This window comes from Ornithodoros turicata, chromosome 6 (assembly GCF_037126465.1).
Source record: "Ornithodoros turicata isolate Travis chromosome 6, ASM3712646v1, whole genome shotgun sequence".
Lineage (NCBI taxonomy): Eukaryota > Metazoa > Arthropoda > Arachnida > Ixodida > Argasidae > Ornithodoros > Ornithodoros turicata.
Window position 1 is genome coordinate 55306410 of NC_088206.1, and position 15606 is coordinate 55322015.

Genomic DNA, 15606 nt, shown 5'->3' on the forward strand with positions numbered 1-15606 from the left:
CAATGTTAACTCGCCTCGTGGTGATAAAAAACGAGCACGTTTTCTACGTCCGTGTGCTTTGCTTTGCTTGAGCGCTTTTTGTTTTTACTTATAAAGTGCGACACAAATGTCGGTTTCCACGGTTAAACCACGCTCTCAGAAGCTATCAGATAGCGCAGTGCTAGACGAGAAACGAAACTAGCTGCCTTATGTCTTGCAACTCTTTCCGTAGCATCTCGAGCACGATTGAAGGCATTTGCTGCAGGACATCACGTAATATGCCTCGTGAGGATGGTGCATTAATTCATTGGACGCTATCACTATAGCTCCGATTCTGACGGTGGCTGGTGGAACCAGCAATGTGCCCTCACTGTGGTCACGCACTGTTAACGCACTTCCTCAATGTCCGCATCACCACTTGCACTTGCAATGTCTTTTGCAAAAAATGGCCCGTGGACAAGTTGAGCCCATCAACCCACTCATCGGAAAACACTTCTTGCCGTTCTGGACCGTGCAGTAGTTCCGTCACCATTATGAGGTCCATCGCTATACCTCTCTCGACAATACCCGTTGCAGTGTAGTAGAGTATCGCTCATCGCACTCAACACGTCCTCATCGACTATCCTCTGTACAGTTCGGAAAGAACAATGCTCCAGCCCCAACTGACCCGTATATAAACAACAAACCGCTCAGCCTTGCAGCAGTCTTGGGTCCTTGTTCTAACCCTGTGCAGCACCGTCAATGCCTGCACTCATTCTATCTGTTCCTGACGTCTACTAGCTTGCTTGAACTCCTCTGACCTCCGTGCTTTTGCCATGAATGCGGAGATGGGATCTTCACAGCATTACATCTCCGGTGGCCGACCGGATGAACTACTATCCCCATCAGTTAGACGCACCCGCGTGTGTGACATCTCATTTGCGTGTGTCATGTGTGTGTGCGAGTGTGTATATGCCTCATCTTTTTCATCGTCATCTCACTCATATATTCACCCACATGCACTGAGGTATGGTACCGCAATTGTTGCGGTGAATTACCTCATCCCATCGTCATTCATGTAGTGTTTTGTTGTTGTTATCGCTCATCACGATGGAGTTTGTTAACGTCTCACGACGGTGTGTGCGCAAAGCCTCGCAGAGGCGTTGCAGGATTGTTTTGTAGAATTGCGCATTCATCGTGCGTCCTCTAGGGACGTACCCTTGAGGAACCAAGCCGACAAAGTCGAATACCAGAACGTGGTCTTGACATTTGACAACACCTACTGCGCTTTTTCCAGAGCGATTGTATCGAAAGTATTGTCGGTCTGGTCTTCTCAGTGCTGCGGGTGGCTGGCCTGCGTGGGAGCTGAGGTTGGCTTCAAAGGATCGGCATCCACTTTTGAAACGGGGGAAAATCATTCAAGAGCCTTCGATCAACCTAGGAGGGGGCTTTTCGAAAGCTGCTTGCGGCATTTCCTACGTTTTCAGCACCGGCTCCTCCAAAATGGACACAAAAATCGATAGGCACACGTAGTTGGACTGCCTCCTTCACGGTGAAATGCGACGCGCACTGCAAGCAGACGTTTGGGGAGGGGGCTTCCACAATAGGAATGCAGGGGGAAACCGGCTTCCGGTTCGGTGATAGTTGCCACGTATCCTGACCTGCTGAATGTTCGATCTCTTTCGCGATATGCGTTTACCCGAGCTCTCTGCCCGCCACTTTGTGCCGATAGGATTGCACTAGGGCTTGACTGACGACTTAAGGCGATCCGAGAAGGTTGTTCCCTACATTCTTCTGGAGAGCATGGGCGAGACAAACTATTTCGCTTCAATACATTCCCTTCTGCCGTTGTTGTTTTACGAGCCTTAACGGTGTCTTACTGACGCACTCTTGCACTTGTATTTTTCGTACGCTGCGCAGAGGCTTCTTGCGCTTCGTGAAGAAGCACGCTTTGTTTGAGACATCAGTGGGATCATGAGGTCTGACATGCTCTGCGTAAACAATTGACATGAACGGATATTACATTTCAAGACGCGAATGTTACGCTGTATATTTGCAAAATATTGTTTCTTTATGTCAAGCGGAAGTAATATACAATTAATTTCTAGTTTTGAGAAGTATGGAGTCATATAGGATGCCCAATATGCAATGCGCCTGGCGACATATCTCCCAGAAGGTCCATTTCCGTTCTCCTCACCACGGTTGCTTTCGGATTTGCAACGCTGAGTGAAGAGCGGAGACGCCCACTCTCCATGACGTCGCCTACACTCGGATAATCCGAATCTGTGGAGTTTTGCGGCTTCGTGGGAAAATTCGGGAAAGAGCGTAATATTCACTGATGGCCGCTCATCACCCCTTGTGGGGGAGTCGCAGACGAGACAGCAAGGGGTCCCTGTGGTGCGATATCATTGAAGACCTGGATCTTTGTGTCTTAAATGACGGGTCTCCAACATTCCTCCGCCGGGACTACTCAACAGACGTATTAGACATTTCGCTGTGTTCGAGGGACGTTTTTCCGTACCTGACCTGGTCCACGGACCTGGACGGAAGAGGTAGTGACCACGTTCCTATATTTGTCTCTTACTCCAAGTACACATCCGGGACAGGCCGCAGAACCGTACGACTACCAAATTGGAAGTCCTTTCGTGAACTGTGCAAAAAGGACGTGCGGGTGGGAATGACCGCAGGCGAATTTACCGGCCATATTGTGAACTCTCTGACGTCTTCCACCACGACTGCAAAGATCAGCGCTGGCCACGCAGGTACGGATCCGGAGGTGGAGCGTTTGCGTGCCATTCGGAGACGGGCAGAGTGGAGGGCTCGGCGATCCGGCCAACTTGCAGATGCACAAGTCGCGCGTCGTGCGAATGCATCGGTACAGAAAGCCTTGAAGGCTGTTGACAAAAAAAGATGGCGTCAGTTTTGCGCGTCTCTGACTCCGTTTTTAAGCCCTGCGAAGGTCCTGCGGATTGCGCGGTGTCTCCGCGAAGCTCCTCCCGCGAGGAACCCCCTCAGATCTCTGGCACTCTCAGTATCTAGGCGTGAGAAGGAAGTTGCCCACGACTTCTGCAAAATTCTGGCAGCAAGGTCCGAGGCAGCTAAATGTGCAGCCTTTCGGAGCCATGCATTGGAGCTGCAGTATACTATTAGAGGAGCCCCGTCAGTGTCTGACCCTGACATGGACGCAGACCTCACGTTTGCAGAGCTCAAGGCTGCGCTGGCACTCTCCCACAAGAAGTCGTCGCCGGGTCCTGACAAGGTCACCTACGTGGCGCTCCGCAATTTGGACGACGTATCCCTTTTGGCGCTCTTAGAGGTTTATAACACGTCATGGAGGGATGGGCTGGTCCCTGCCGCGTGGAAGGAGGCACGTGTAGTCCCCATCCTGAAACCGGGAAAACAACCCTCCGATCTGGCGTCTTTCCGACCTGTGAGCCTCACCAGCTGCTTAGGCAAGATCCTTGAACGCATGATACTGCACCGGCTCGAGTGGTGGCTGGAGCGAAGACCTGTTTTTCCTCAGGAAATGGCGGGTTTCCGCAGGCACCGTAACTCCATGGATTCGGTGATCGATTTAGTCTCTTCGGTCGAAGAAGCGAAGGCGCGAAGGAAAATAGCGATGGCTGTCTTCCTGGACATCAAACGGGCGTACGATTCCGTAAGCCATCCCTGTGTTATTCATGGGTTGTTGCAGGCCCAGGTGCCTCATAGGGCATTGACGTGGCTCTCCGACTTCCTCCGTCAACGGAAGATTTTCGTCACTACAGGCGAGGGGGACACGGAAAAGATCACTGTGCCACAGGGAGTTCCTCAGGGAAGTGTCCTTAGCCCCCTGTTATTCAACATTGTCTTGATGGACCTCAAGGAGTGCCTTCCTCGGAGGGTGCATCTGTCCATCTATGCTGATGATATTTGCGTCTGGACTGTTGGCAAGTCCCGCCCTGCAATTCAGCGTCGGCCCCAGAGCTCACTTGATGCCATACATGCCTACTTCCTGAACGCAGGGATGGACATCTCCACTGAGAAAAGTGCTACCCTTCCGTTTACCCGGAAAGAGATGCGCCGGTTCCAAGTACATATCGGGGGGTCCCCGTTAAGGCAGGTCAGGCACCACAGGTTCCTCGGTGTTGTGTTGGACCGCAACCTGTCGTGAGCAAGACAAATTGACTATCTCTCTTCAAAGGCGCAACGTTGGGGAAATGTGATACGTCACTTTGCCGGCTTGCGCTGGCGATGCACTGAGCGGGACCTTCTTGCACTCCACAAAGCGCTTGTTCGTGGCTCAGTAGTCTACAGCCTTCCTGTGTTGCACGAACTATCACGGACGTCCGAACACAAGCTCCGTTGCGTCTTGGCGCGCAGCTTGCGGACCTGTCTTGGCGTTCCGCGTTGCGCTGAGACGAGGATGGTGGTAGCCGAGGCCAGGGAACTCCCAATTGGCGTCCTCCGCAAGAGAGACACTTTCCGCCACTACTTGCGATTGCGCGCTCACCATCGCCGTCACCCACTGGTACAGAAGCTTCGTAAGCGAACCCGCAGCAAAATCGCGCAGTGTGCGCAAGAACTAACGGACCATATACCTGCCTTCACTGTTGCCCCATCCGCTTCTTCAGTAGCGCCATGGACACTGCCGAAACCATCCATCTTGTCTCACATCCCGAGGATCAAGGGGCCGAAGAGCCAAACCCCTGCTCCAGTCCTCAAGCAGGCTACTCTGGAGTGGATGGACGCTACATACGGAAACCAAACCGCTGTATATACGGACGGTTCCTCCACTACAGGCGGCTCATCTGCGGCATTTGTAATCCCAGAGGAGTCAATTTCACGTGGGTTCCGCCCTATCGCATCGCACCTCGGCCACCTCTGCGGAGTTGTATGCCATCCTGCTATTCCTAAGTATACCTTACGTCTCTAGTGCGTCGTTTACGACTTAGCGTCGCATTCACCCCTGCACTCCGGTATAGGCTGGGCCACAGCACCACGGCGCTGTGTACAACTTGTGGTTTACCGGCAACAATCCGACACATTCTCGAAGACTGCAGCCAGTACGTACGCGAGCGACGGGCCTTTAAATCTCAACTTGAAATGCTGCATCAGAGGCCATTCAACATCTGCAAAGTTCTCGGCCCATGGAGTAACCCTGGACACCAGTGCCGTGCACTTGGCGCTCTTCTTTCCTTTCTGAGGGCCACCGGCCTCCTTCACGAACTGTAGGGATTTCCTTCCCTCGTCATCCTTTCATGTGAACCTTTTTGGAATGGGGTAGGGTCCTGCACTCAACGCAGGGAAACATCCCACATCATCATCATCCATTCATCTATGTTGTTGTTGTTGTTCACTGATGGCATACCAAGTCATTGGATTCATAATACGAAATAAAATAAATAAAATAAAATACATATCATTTTCATGGTCCCTATAGTGGCAACTTACAGATGATAAGCACCCAAGACAGTGAATACTCCTGTGCGGTGGCGCATTAAACATTTCGTGACATGCACTAGCATGACTACTTCCCAAGCAGCACAACACGCAGATAATGATAAATCGTCGTAATGGCTTTACGTCGCGGGACAACTGTGGCCCAATGTATTGAAAGTTCAAGTCTCGAGCACACAGGTTCAACTTGGTGGCAAGTGACTGCTGTGCAGTGCAAGTCCTGGACTCTCTCTCGTTCCAAGGTTAATCACCACCAAGTGGATCTCGTCGTGGCCGACACCTGCAACTTGCAAGGGGGGAGGAGTCAGGAGCGAAGAAGATGAAGAGCTCCGACGATGAAGCGGTCAGGTGACCAAGCCAAGAAAAGGGCCCGCGAGCCGAAAAGACGACAGTCTGGTGCGTTGCACCAAGGAGCAGGGAGCTCGAGATTGGAATCCTGGAGCCAATAAACTGTTGACCACCACTAAACTGGACCGGTATTCTTGACTATAGGCGTGGCTGGCGTGCCTCTTGTCTTCCGAAGAAAGGGCGTCTTATCAGTGCTGAGCTTCATTTCGTAGAGATGTCTAGAAAGAAATCAACCTCGATCTATCCCCCCTCGCCCCACTCCTATGCACTCGCACCTTCAACACATTGTTCCGCTTGGGTTAGTTCGTTACAGAACAAAGTACCCAGTGTGACTTTGAGCTTTTCGTTGGGTTTCAACCCATCTTATCTTTTTTGAACCACCGACAACAGAAGAAGAAAAAAATCACTCTGCCGAGGCCCATTTCTGTGTGTAGAATATTGCGAATAGGGGGTACAGCATAATGGACGCAGTATGCTGGAAACAGCGAGTAGTCTATGCAGCATTGCAGGAACCGAATGCAATGAGCCGTGTTCGGCAACTTGCGTATGACGGAGAGGGTTGTGGCCTGCAAGCGAAAGGCACGATGCTATAATGGGCTTGAAAGGCAGCGAGGAAGGCAAAAGGAAGCCTGTTTGTAGGCAGGCTGCGGTTAAAAGCTCGTTACGGAGCCATTAATAAGAAGCCATCTGTTCCTGATCCTATAAGGCTCCTCTGAGGGATATTCGTGGATCCCTCTCTTGTTAGCAAAATGACCTCAGATTAGGTCTGGAACCAGATTGCTCTCTTCCTTTTTCATCTCGGACCGTGATAAGAATATCACGCAAGATGTGGTGCGTGAGTTCCTTCAAGGAACGCTCCACATGAGCGCCGTTTTCCACCATGGCTCTCGTTCTAGTTTGCTATAGCTGTGCCCAGACTTGTGCGTAACGCGTTACTAGTAATTGCGTTACTTGTAATCAATTACTTTTGAGTAATTTGTCAAATAATCATTTACTTTACCGTGAAAGTAATTTTTCGAGTAATCAATAACTTTTCTGTGTTATCGATTACTCACTAATTGATTACTTTTCCGGCAGAAATTAACCTGTCTTTCAGAAGCTCTGCCCCCAAGTCAAGCCCCTCATGCCGTCAGCCTTTGTTGAGCTGTTGTACTATAGCAAGTCGAAGTCATTGTGTTGACGTTCTGGAATTTTAGGGTCCCTCTCCCTAATCTCTTCCTACACCACTGGGTGGTACCCAGAGTTGTACGTAACTCGTTACCCAGTAACCAGTTACTTTTTTCGGTAACGAAGTAACGACCTGGTTACTTTTCTAAAAGTTGTAACTAATAACGTATTCCGTTACAAAAATCGGTAACTCGTTACTCACGTTACTCGTTCCTTTCCTTCGTTTACGCTCGGCTTCAACATGGACGACATGGTCAGTTAGTATGTGGAAATTCCCGAAATCTCGTACGCTTCTAACACGAGGTGACCTGACCTGGATGTTCAGCTCCTGGGAGCCTCTGGTCGACAGTCACTCTTTTGTTGAGTTCTAAGGTGACCCACATGACGAATGCCGCAACACTTCCCTGTCGTGTCATTGACCATGAAAGCATTCTTGGAAAAATACCCTGGATTTGTTTGTGGGTGTAGGTGTTATCTTCCAGCAGCTGCCAATGGATATACTAGAGTAACTAAGCTCGTCGAAACTCGGATCCTGAGATGGCACTGTCAATCTCTGCTGATTCGCCGTGTAAAGTGGGTCCACCCGACGTGGACCACGAAATCCCGGGTTGATTATATGCAGCTCGCTTGTCATTGGCCTACCAGCGTATCCCGGGAAGAAACCTTAGTCCCCGTATTTTCGCTCCCACCTTCACACTGGTGAGCTCCAGTGAGGATCACTCGTTTGATTATAAGATGGCACAGATGATAATCACGTGAGTGTGGCCTGGGTTGGACGAGACGTTCAGGGTTAAGGCGGCAAAAGGTGACGGGAATGTAGTATTTTAGTGTGTTCTTTGCTTTCCCAAACTAAAATGACCGAGTGCATCCCATTCGAATTTGGAGAAGCGTGCTCAGGTAAGCGTCTTCAATAATTTAGTTAGCTGTAGCAGTTACCGTATCGAGGATTACACGTTAAAGGCACTGCTTTACACGAATCCATCGAATACCTCGTGGAGCCAATGCCGTGTTGTGAGGCCCGAGAACCTTTGTGCTTACAACGGGGGGGGGGGGTATGTTTACTGAAAGAAAGGAAAGGTTAGCCATGCAAAGAGCCAGCTTATACAACGGCTTGTAGACGTTGGTGTAGCATTTATCAGAACATATCAGATATATCACATATTTATCAGAACATAAACGCACAATATCGTCGTGTAGCCTCCTAACCGTGGTGCCAAAATAGGGGAATAAAGGCAGCTGTTGACCTTGAATTCACAGAACAAAAAAAGAAGGAAAGTCAGCCTCGCTACTAATCAGGCGCATCCAACGCATGCATCAAACAAAGGTGGTTGTATTTGATGGAACCATGCTTTTCCACAGCAATTTGTCAGTCTTGCCACAGAGGCTCTCTCGAGCAAACGCACCAAAAATAACCGATGCCCATTTCGAGTACCAACTATTCTTCAAAGCAAATTCCATGGAAATTGTTGGATGAAGAACGTGTCAATTTTGATGTGGTTGTGGCTCCGTAATAGCATGGTAACGTAAAAGTAACTCGTTACTATCGAATAACGGGAACGCGTTCCTTTTATTACTTTGGCAACGGGTAACGTATTTAGTTCCTTTTTTTCGAGGTAACGAGTAACGGTATTTAGTTCCTTTTTTTCGGTAACGTGTACAAGTCTGGTGGTACCTGAAGCTTTGGAGGTTTAGTGAGTCATGGGGAAGTTCCACGCAATGCTCTTCCACAATCAGGTCAACGTCTTCACGGGCGATAAATACAGTAGACGTACAGATCTACTTGTCCTACACGTTTTTGTTGTTCGTGTTATTTCAGCTGTTACGCTGTTGAACCTCTTTTTTGTTTGTTTGTTTTTTCTTTTCCGAGGCACACAACGGCGTGCATAATTTGCATGAATGCAAAGTAACGACCGGAGTATCGCGTTACTTTTCTACTCGTTACTCAATTACATTTGGAGTGGGGTAATTGGTAACGGCAATCAATTACTTTTTTCGTAGAAGTAACGGTAATCAATTACTTTTTTCGAGTAACGTGAACAAGTGTGGCTGTGCCCCTTGCTTGGCGGCTACGATTTTGTACCGGGCTCGAACGTTTTGAGTGCGAGCTGTATAGGTCTAGGTCGACTAGGTCGGCATGCGACTGTCTTACCCGCATGTCGTTGCTGTCAGTTTTGAGAGTATCACCTATAGCGATGTTTACTTATTGACAATGATCCGCATTTCCGGACTGGGGTGCAGTGGTGCCGAAAAACACTTGCAGCGCCCAGAACGTGAACCTGATTATTGATGAGATAGGCGGATCCATTCTGTAGGCATAATGGATACAGAGATGCAACACTTTTGTTGACTTTATGCTGGGAGAAACTAGTTGATATCTCAGCCCAGGCGCTTTCAAGATAAAGCACACTATTCCATCCGCTCTGCAGATAATAATGCCGAACATTAAAATTTACGTATATATGGTGTGCTAAAAAAATCGCATAAAAATTTCAGCTGCGAAGTTTGTTTCCGAATTTTGAAGAAAAAAAAAACTCTATAGTAAGGTCAGCTCTATGTCGGCGGTTTACGTGTGCTTCAAACGAGAAACGTCTTTCGTATTTGTCTCTTTCCTGTGCAAACAGAATCTGTTTTTGGTTGCATTCGTCTCTCTTCCTGTGTACAGCCGCTACTGTAATGTCGTTGTCGATGTAGCATATGAGCATAAATAAACGTAAGATAACGTCTTTTTGTGTTCCTGTATACAACTGCTGATTTTACGATCCTACTTTTCTTCTCGATGTGGCATCTAATTCTGATTATTTTTGCAGTGTCCTCAAACAGACCGTGGAATACTGCGAGGCGTCGCTTCCCTAGCACACGGTGAGTGCGCATCAAAAACAGTTTTACATAACACATTTAGCTAATTAATGAAATACTGTACATGGTATATTCAGCGTCTTATCGAGTGAAATTGGAAAAGTAGCACTACCACTGGATACGCGAAAGCTTTTTATCACTCAGATAGCCAACAAAGTTGCGAACGTCTTCTACATCCTCTCTCCCCACCCACACCCGGATAGATTAGATTAGAAGCAAAAACTAAAAGATGTAGAGATGCACTCTTGGGTAGGTACATACACCTGGCTTGCTACATAAACTCAACTGCTGCAACTCACTCAATGGGTTGCAAAACACGGGTGCCAAAGCAAACTGCCCCAAGCAAAACGAAAAAAACAGCATATCATTTTTGTTCGAACCGGAGCTAAACCGAAGCTTTGTAATCTCTCTTTATAGTGATAATCACTGATAATAGGAAAAACATTGAATCTTGGGTGCTTCTCGTATTCCTAGTGCTTGTGCTCTTCTGAGCTAGACTCAACTATTAACATTCCTTTGTTTATAGTCCTAAAGGAGTACAGAGGGTCATCCAAAATATTTTCAGTTTAAGACATGTGATAAAAGTATATGCGTCAATTTGCCGAACAGCACAAAAGGTTTTAATGCATACAGAAAAACACAGCCGCGCTCGTTCACTCCCCACTCGCCACCCGGGGTGTAACAAGGAGGAGAGAGACGACCTATGATGTCATAAGGTCTGTTCGGTCAGTCGAGGTCAGCGCCTGTCTTTTTCTTTTTATGCGTGAGGGCTATCTTCTTTTGTAGTCTGTAAACCTGTTCCCTTTGGGGAGGGGGGGGGGGGGTGGATTAGAAATTGAAAGGGTGACCGTGGGCATGGAGGATTTCATTGTCCCGCGGGAGTTTCCCTGTGGGCAGTGCTTCCTCAGAGCTCTAAACAGCTGACTAGCAGACGATACTCTAATCCAATCAACCACCGTGGACGGTGTAGCATCAGCGCAAAGTCACAGGCTGGTACAGCTCTCCACCACGGTTGCGAACGGTCCCTTTTTGCGGCGCACTTTAGATTCAATTTCTGCGATAATTAATTAATTATGGCTCTGTGGGGTGAATTACTTCTCATGGTGCATTTTTCTGACATACTTAAGAGTTTTACAGGAAGAAACAGGGTGTTAAGAATGGCTTCTGTGCTACTTTAATTGAATAATTATAATAATTGAACGACCGAATCTCTGCTCCTCGGTTTTTGCTCCGTTCGTCGCAAACGACAGACAGGGAGTGAAGTCAGACAAAAGCGTCCGTACCAGGTGGTTGCCTGTAAAGCGTGCTTTCACTGCACCGAGTTTATGTACACAGTAGGAGCAACGAAGCAGTACGGCTCAAATAGTGACTTTTAAAGAATCGTAAGCACCGATTCCGACTCCGTGTCGTTGTCAGCCAATCAAAGCGCATTCTGCTGAGTCGGAGGCCAACGACTGAGGAGGCCGTTTTAAGGGCCAACGACTCCCCAAGCGTGAAAGGAACCTCTTTCCGAATCCGTCTCGTGAAATCAATATGGCGACCCAACGAGGGGCTCAGCCACTGTTTCGGGAACATCACGAATTCCATGTGACCACTTAAAGGAAGATTTCGCAAGGATTCGGAAAATATTAGGTGAACATAATACCGAACGCGAAGCACCCCCTCGATACCGAATACAACATTCGCATTCATTTTGCTCGAGTATTTAATTCGTAAATGATGACAATAGCAAACCGAACCGAAACGCGAAGAGCAGAAAACAGAGCTCCATACCATATCCATACTAAGGCGGTTGGTCCGGAGGAGGATTCAGTGACGTCACCCACCATTGTCGTCTGCTTCCAAGCCTGCATTCTTTCTCCCTTGCCGGATGCCGGATGATGTCAGCAGTGTGTTGCATTCAGCGCCCTCTCGCTTCACAGAGGCGAAGAGCTCACTTCGTAATAATTCGTTTCAGTAAAATCTACGCTGTTTTGAACTGAGATATTTCGTACACATGTTCCTGACATCCCAAAGATTACGAATGTACCACAACCCTTGTGGTGATTTCGTTGCGGAGTCCCACTTTAACGGTGGACGATGATTTATTCTTCATCTGTGACCTATCTTATAGACGAAAGAAAGGGATAAAGAGGTTACACAGCGGTTATACGAAGCACCTAAGCTTACGCAACGTGACAGTGACCCGTTTAATTCCTCCCATAGCTCATAGGTGCCGCCACGTCGACGTAGCCGGAATCGTGCCAAAAATACTTCGAACGGCTCTTCGTATCCCATTCGCGAGACGTACAGAGTTAGGAGCCGGTAAGCGCTTACGATACCGTAAACTCCCGAATATACTCGAATATATACGAACTCTTGGCTTTTGGCTTACCCTTCCAACCGAAAGGAAAATAAAGATTGAATTGAATGTAACGCTATACGTGCTGACCTAACATGCTACGGTGTAGTAAACGATTGTGACGATAAAGAAGCGGGCCCTTCGGGTTTACCTTGTAGAGATAACAGTATAGTCAGACATGTACAAAATACTGCGCAAAAGTATTTAAAATAGAGTACAAAATACTCAAAACTGAACGTAATTTGAGTAGAGTACTAAATACTTTGAGAAGTATTTAATATACTCTTTAAAGTACTTTAGTATTACCACTAAGTGAAACGCGTATTTTGAACGTGGTCGTCCAAATGAAAGGAATAAACTTCATCCCCCATACTTAAACATATCTTTTATTTGTAATGTCTTTGTGTCAAGTAATCTTTGATGAGCTTTGGTGAACTCAAGTAAACCTTGGTGATATGTTCAAACCCAAAACTTCGTAATCCCTCCTGTATGTCAGCTCGGGTCTTTCAACTTCTGGCGCGTGTTTATTGCTTTGGTGACCAATGAAATAAATGCCGGGATTCTGTTGTTACTAATTCCCTGGAAATTCATCTGGCAATACGAATGGAACTGTTTTCTGACGAAGGGGTCGGGCTATTGACAGCCAAGGCCAAGCGTGGGACCACCCTATTGTACAGGAGGATAAATGACAGATACGCGAATCCCCCCCCCCCCAAAAAAAATGAAAGAGAAAAGGCGGAAAGTACCAGTGAGCTGTAAGTCTGGACACGGCGAGGTAGTGTGCTGGATTCCGCTTTGACGAGGAACGAAAGTATTTTAAGCACTGAGTAGCAAATACTGAAAAAAAATTTCTACTTACTTTAAAAATACTAGTCGTAAAAAGTATTGAGCAGCGTACCAAAAATGACGGGAAAAGTATTTCAAATACTGTATTTAGAGTACGTAAGATACGTACAAATCTTAGTGTGGTTAATAGAGTGTGCTAGTACATCGTACGCTATCGCCTTTGCGTACGTAAGGGAAAGCATTGGTGGTTTTGCACACTGCGCGTAGCTCCCTTTCTGTTATAGGCGTGCGCAGAAACATCAACGCTATCCCTTACGTACGCAAAGGCGATAGCGTACGACGCATAAACCTGTATAATGACTCGCTTTCCAAAGCGGAAACAGAAACGTTTGGGTTCGACATTCGGTTCCAAAAAAATGAAGTGTCTCATGTGACCCTCACGAATGTTCACAGCCGTTCGAACCGAGGCACACTCCTCTCTACCCTGTGATCTAGGGTGTCACGAAACACAAACCGGCAACGAAGCGAAGGAAAACATGCATCCTTCCTCCATTCTGAGCGCTCTCATCAAACCAGCGAAGCCCGTATCATCTAAAGCCACCGGTGCCGAAACGACCCAATTCCTGTCTCCGCCAGAGAACGAGCAATAACGGTCAAAGTATCACGTCCCAAATAGTTCTACACTGTGTGTGAGGACGGTGAGGGGGGCGAAAAGGAATCATCCTTTGCAGATCCCCTAACTAAGCGTGCGTAGGTGTGAGTGGCGCCACCTGTCGCTCATCTGTTGTGATGGGTGTCGCTCCAGTGTCGTCTGCTAGAAAAAGAACGAGGAGACGCATCGATCGCTTCCCAATCGATGGCCACTGCTAGAGCGCGGTGCCTTTTAAATGGGAACCCCATAATTGAATGGCGGCAGCACAGAACGGAAGCCGAGGCGTGAGCCATTTATTAACGCGTGCCTCTCCACATATTCTCCTCCGTACTCGTGAAGCCTGCGTCGGAATGTTCGAGACAATTGATTTTCAAACCGTGTTTACGACATTAGTCTCGGTTGTTTGCCGAACGTCCTGCAGACTATATAGGCTATACACGGAAAGTTTCCACGCGATACAGTTTTTGAACGTGGTACATCGACTCAGGGGACCCATGGATGGGCCCTCTATAGAAATATAAATGCTGGGGCTCACGTTCGCGGTATGAATGTATCTCGTCAAGCCTGTGAGTAGCGTTTACGTCTAATCTTCCGCAAATAACTCTGGTCCAGAATATGATAACGTTTAATACGCTGTACCTCCTTATTTGCCTTTTGTCGTCGTCTTACAACTGCCTGTTAACGGAGGAAGAAGTATTGCCCGGGGGGGGGGGGGGAGAGGATATACATTTATTAAAAGGAAAGGTCTGCCAAGGTATTGCCCAGCCTCTGTTATTTACTACCGCGTAGCACGCTATTATTTTAATACCTGAACAGATTATCAAGAAATAACTTCTGCAGCTTAGCGCATACTTACGACCACATCTCTTTTTGATATTGATATAAATGTATTTTTGGAATGATACCTAGCGGGTTCAGAGACGGTACCAAAGAGGATGAATTGGCAAAAAGAAGTGAAGTGAAGTGAAGTGAAAGTGAACTGGCAAAAGAAGGAAAAATGAACATGTAAACTCCATCGACATGGAGATTACGTGGGATCAAAAGAAGCTCGTGTGCATGAAATGTGTACTTGCTGTATTTAGCCCAATAAATTAGCAATTGTATTCTTTCATACTCTCTTTTTTTATCGGATCGGATGTGTCAAGTCGAAACTTAGGCAAGTGCTAAGTATGCGTTACAGTACGGGGAAAACTTCAATAAAGCAAAACAAAAAAAAGTTCCTTTACCTTTAAAAGTACCTTTTATTTAAAAACGACACGAGACCTCGTTATACGGGCAGTAGAGTGCAAAAATTTCTCCTCGCCCAATCAAAGATACCGTTTCCTTAACAGCACTACAAAAGGAACGGGGTTCATGCGTTGAGCATCTTTCATTCCGCTACGAAGAAGCGATCGGTTAAAATGATGACACACATCATCTGCCTACCAATCGCACCTTGTGCCTGCCGCCGTGACCAACCAATAGTTGGGAGCCGTTTTCTTGGGTATCCTGCACATTCGAAATTATGGGCGTCGCACTGTACTTGAGGAATATTTTCTGACTCGTACTTTGCATCCTACTTCACATGCAATGTGAGATACTCTTTCTGAGGCGCCAGTCACTGGCTTACTTTAGACAAATACGAACAACAAATATATGTAGCGACGATTAATAAGGAAAGTCGCCACTTTATATGTGACTCACTACCCCAGGGTACACTGGTCAGTATGAGATATGAAATGAACAAATATGAAAGAAAAGCAACAAATATTTACGGTAACGGCGAGTGAGGAAAATCGCCTCTTTATCTGTGACTCACTACCCCAGGGCACACCGATTAGTATGAGATATGAAATGAACAAATATAAAAAGCAACAAATACTTATGGTGACGATGAGTGAGGAAAGTCGCCACTCTATATGTGACTCACTACCCAGGGTACATCGGCTAGTATGAGATATGGAATGGACAAATATGAAAAGCAACAAATATTAATGGTGACGATGAGTGAGGAAAGTGGCCACTTCATATGTGACTCACTACCCCAGGGTACACTGGTTAGTACGTGATATGGAATGGA

At 47.2% G+C, this 15606-nt stretch overlaps 1 protein-coding gene across 6 annotated transcripts in view; it reads left to right on the forward strand.

Moving 5' to 3' along the window:
* Window positions 1–15606, forward strand: part of LOC135396744 (muscarinic acetylcholine receptor DM1-like) — a 492974-nt gene that overhangs the window by 363799 nt on the left and 113569 nt on the right. For all 6 annotated transcript variants that reach the window (XR_010423516.1, XR_010423517.1, XM_064627887.1 and 3 more), the window contains one exon: window positions 9720–9771. The gene's annotated coding sequence lies outside the window, so the exon portion shown is untranslated. The remainder of the gene's footprint in view (window positions 1–9719; window positions 9772–15606) is intronic.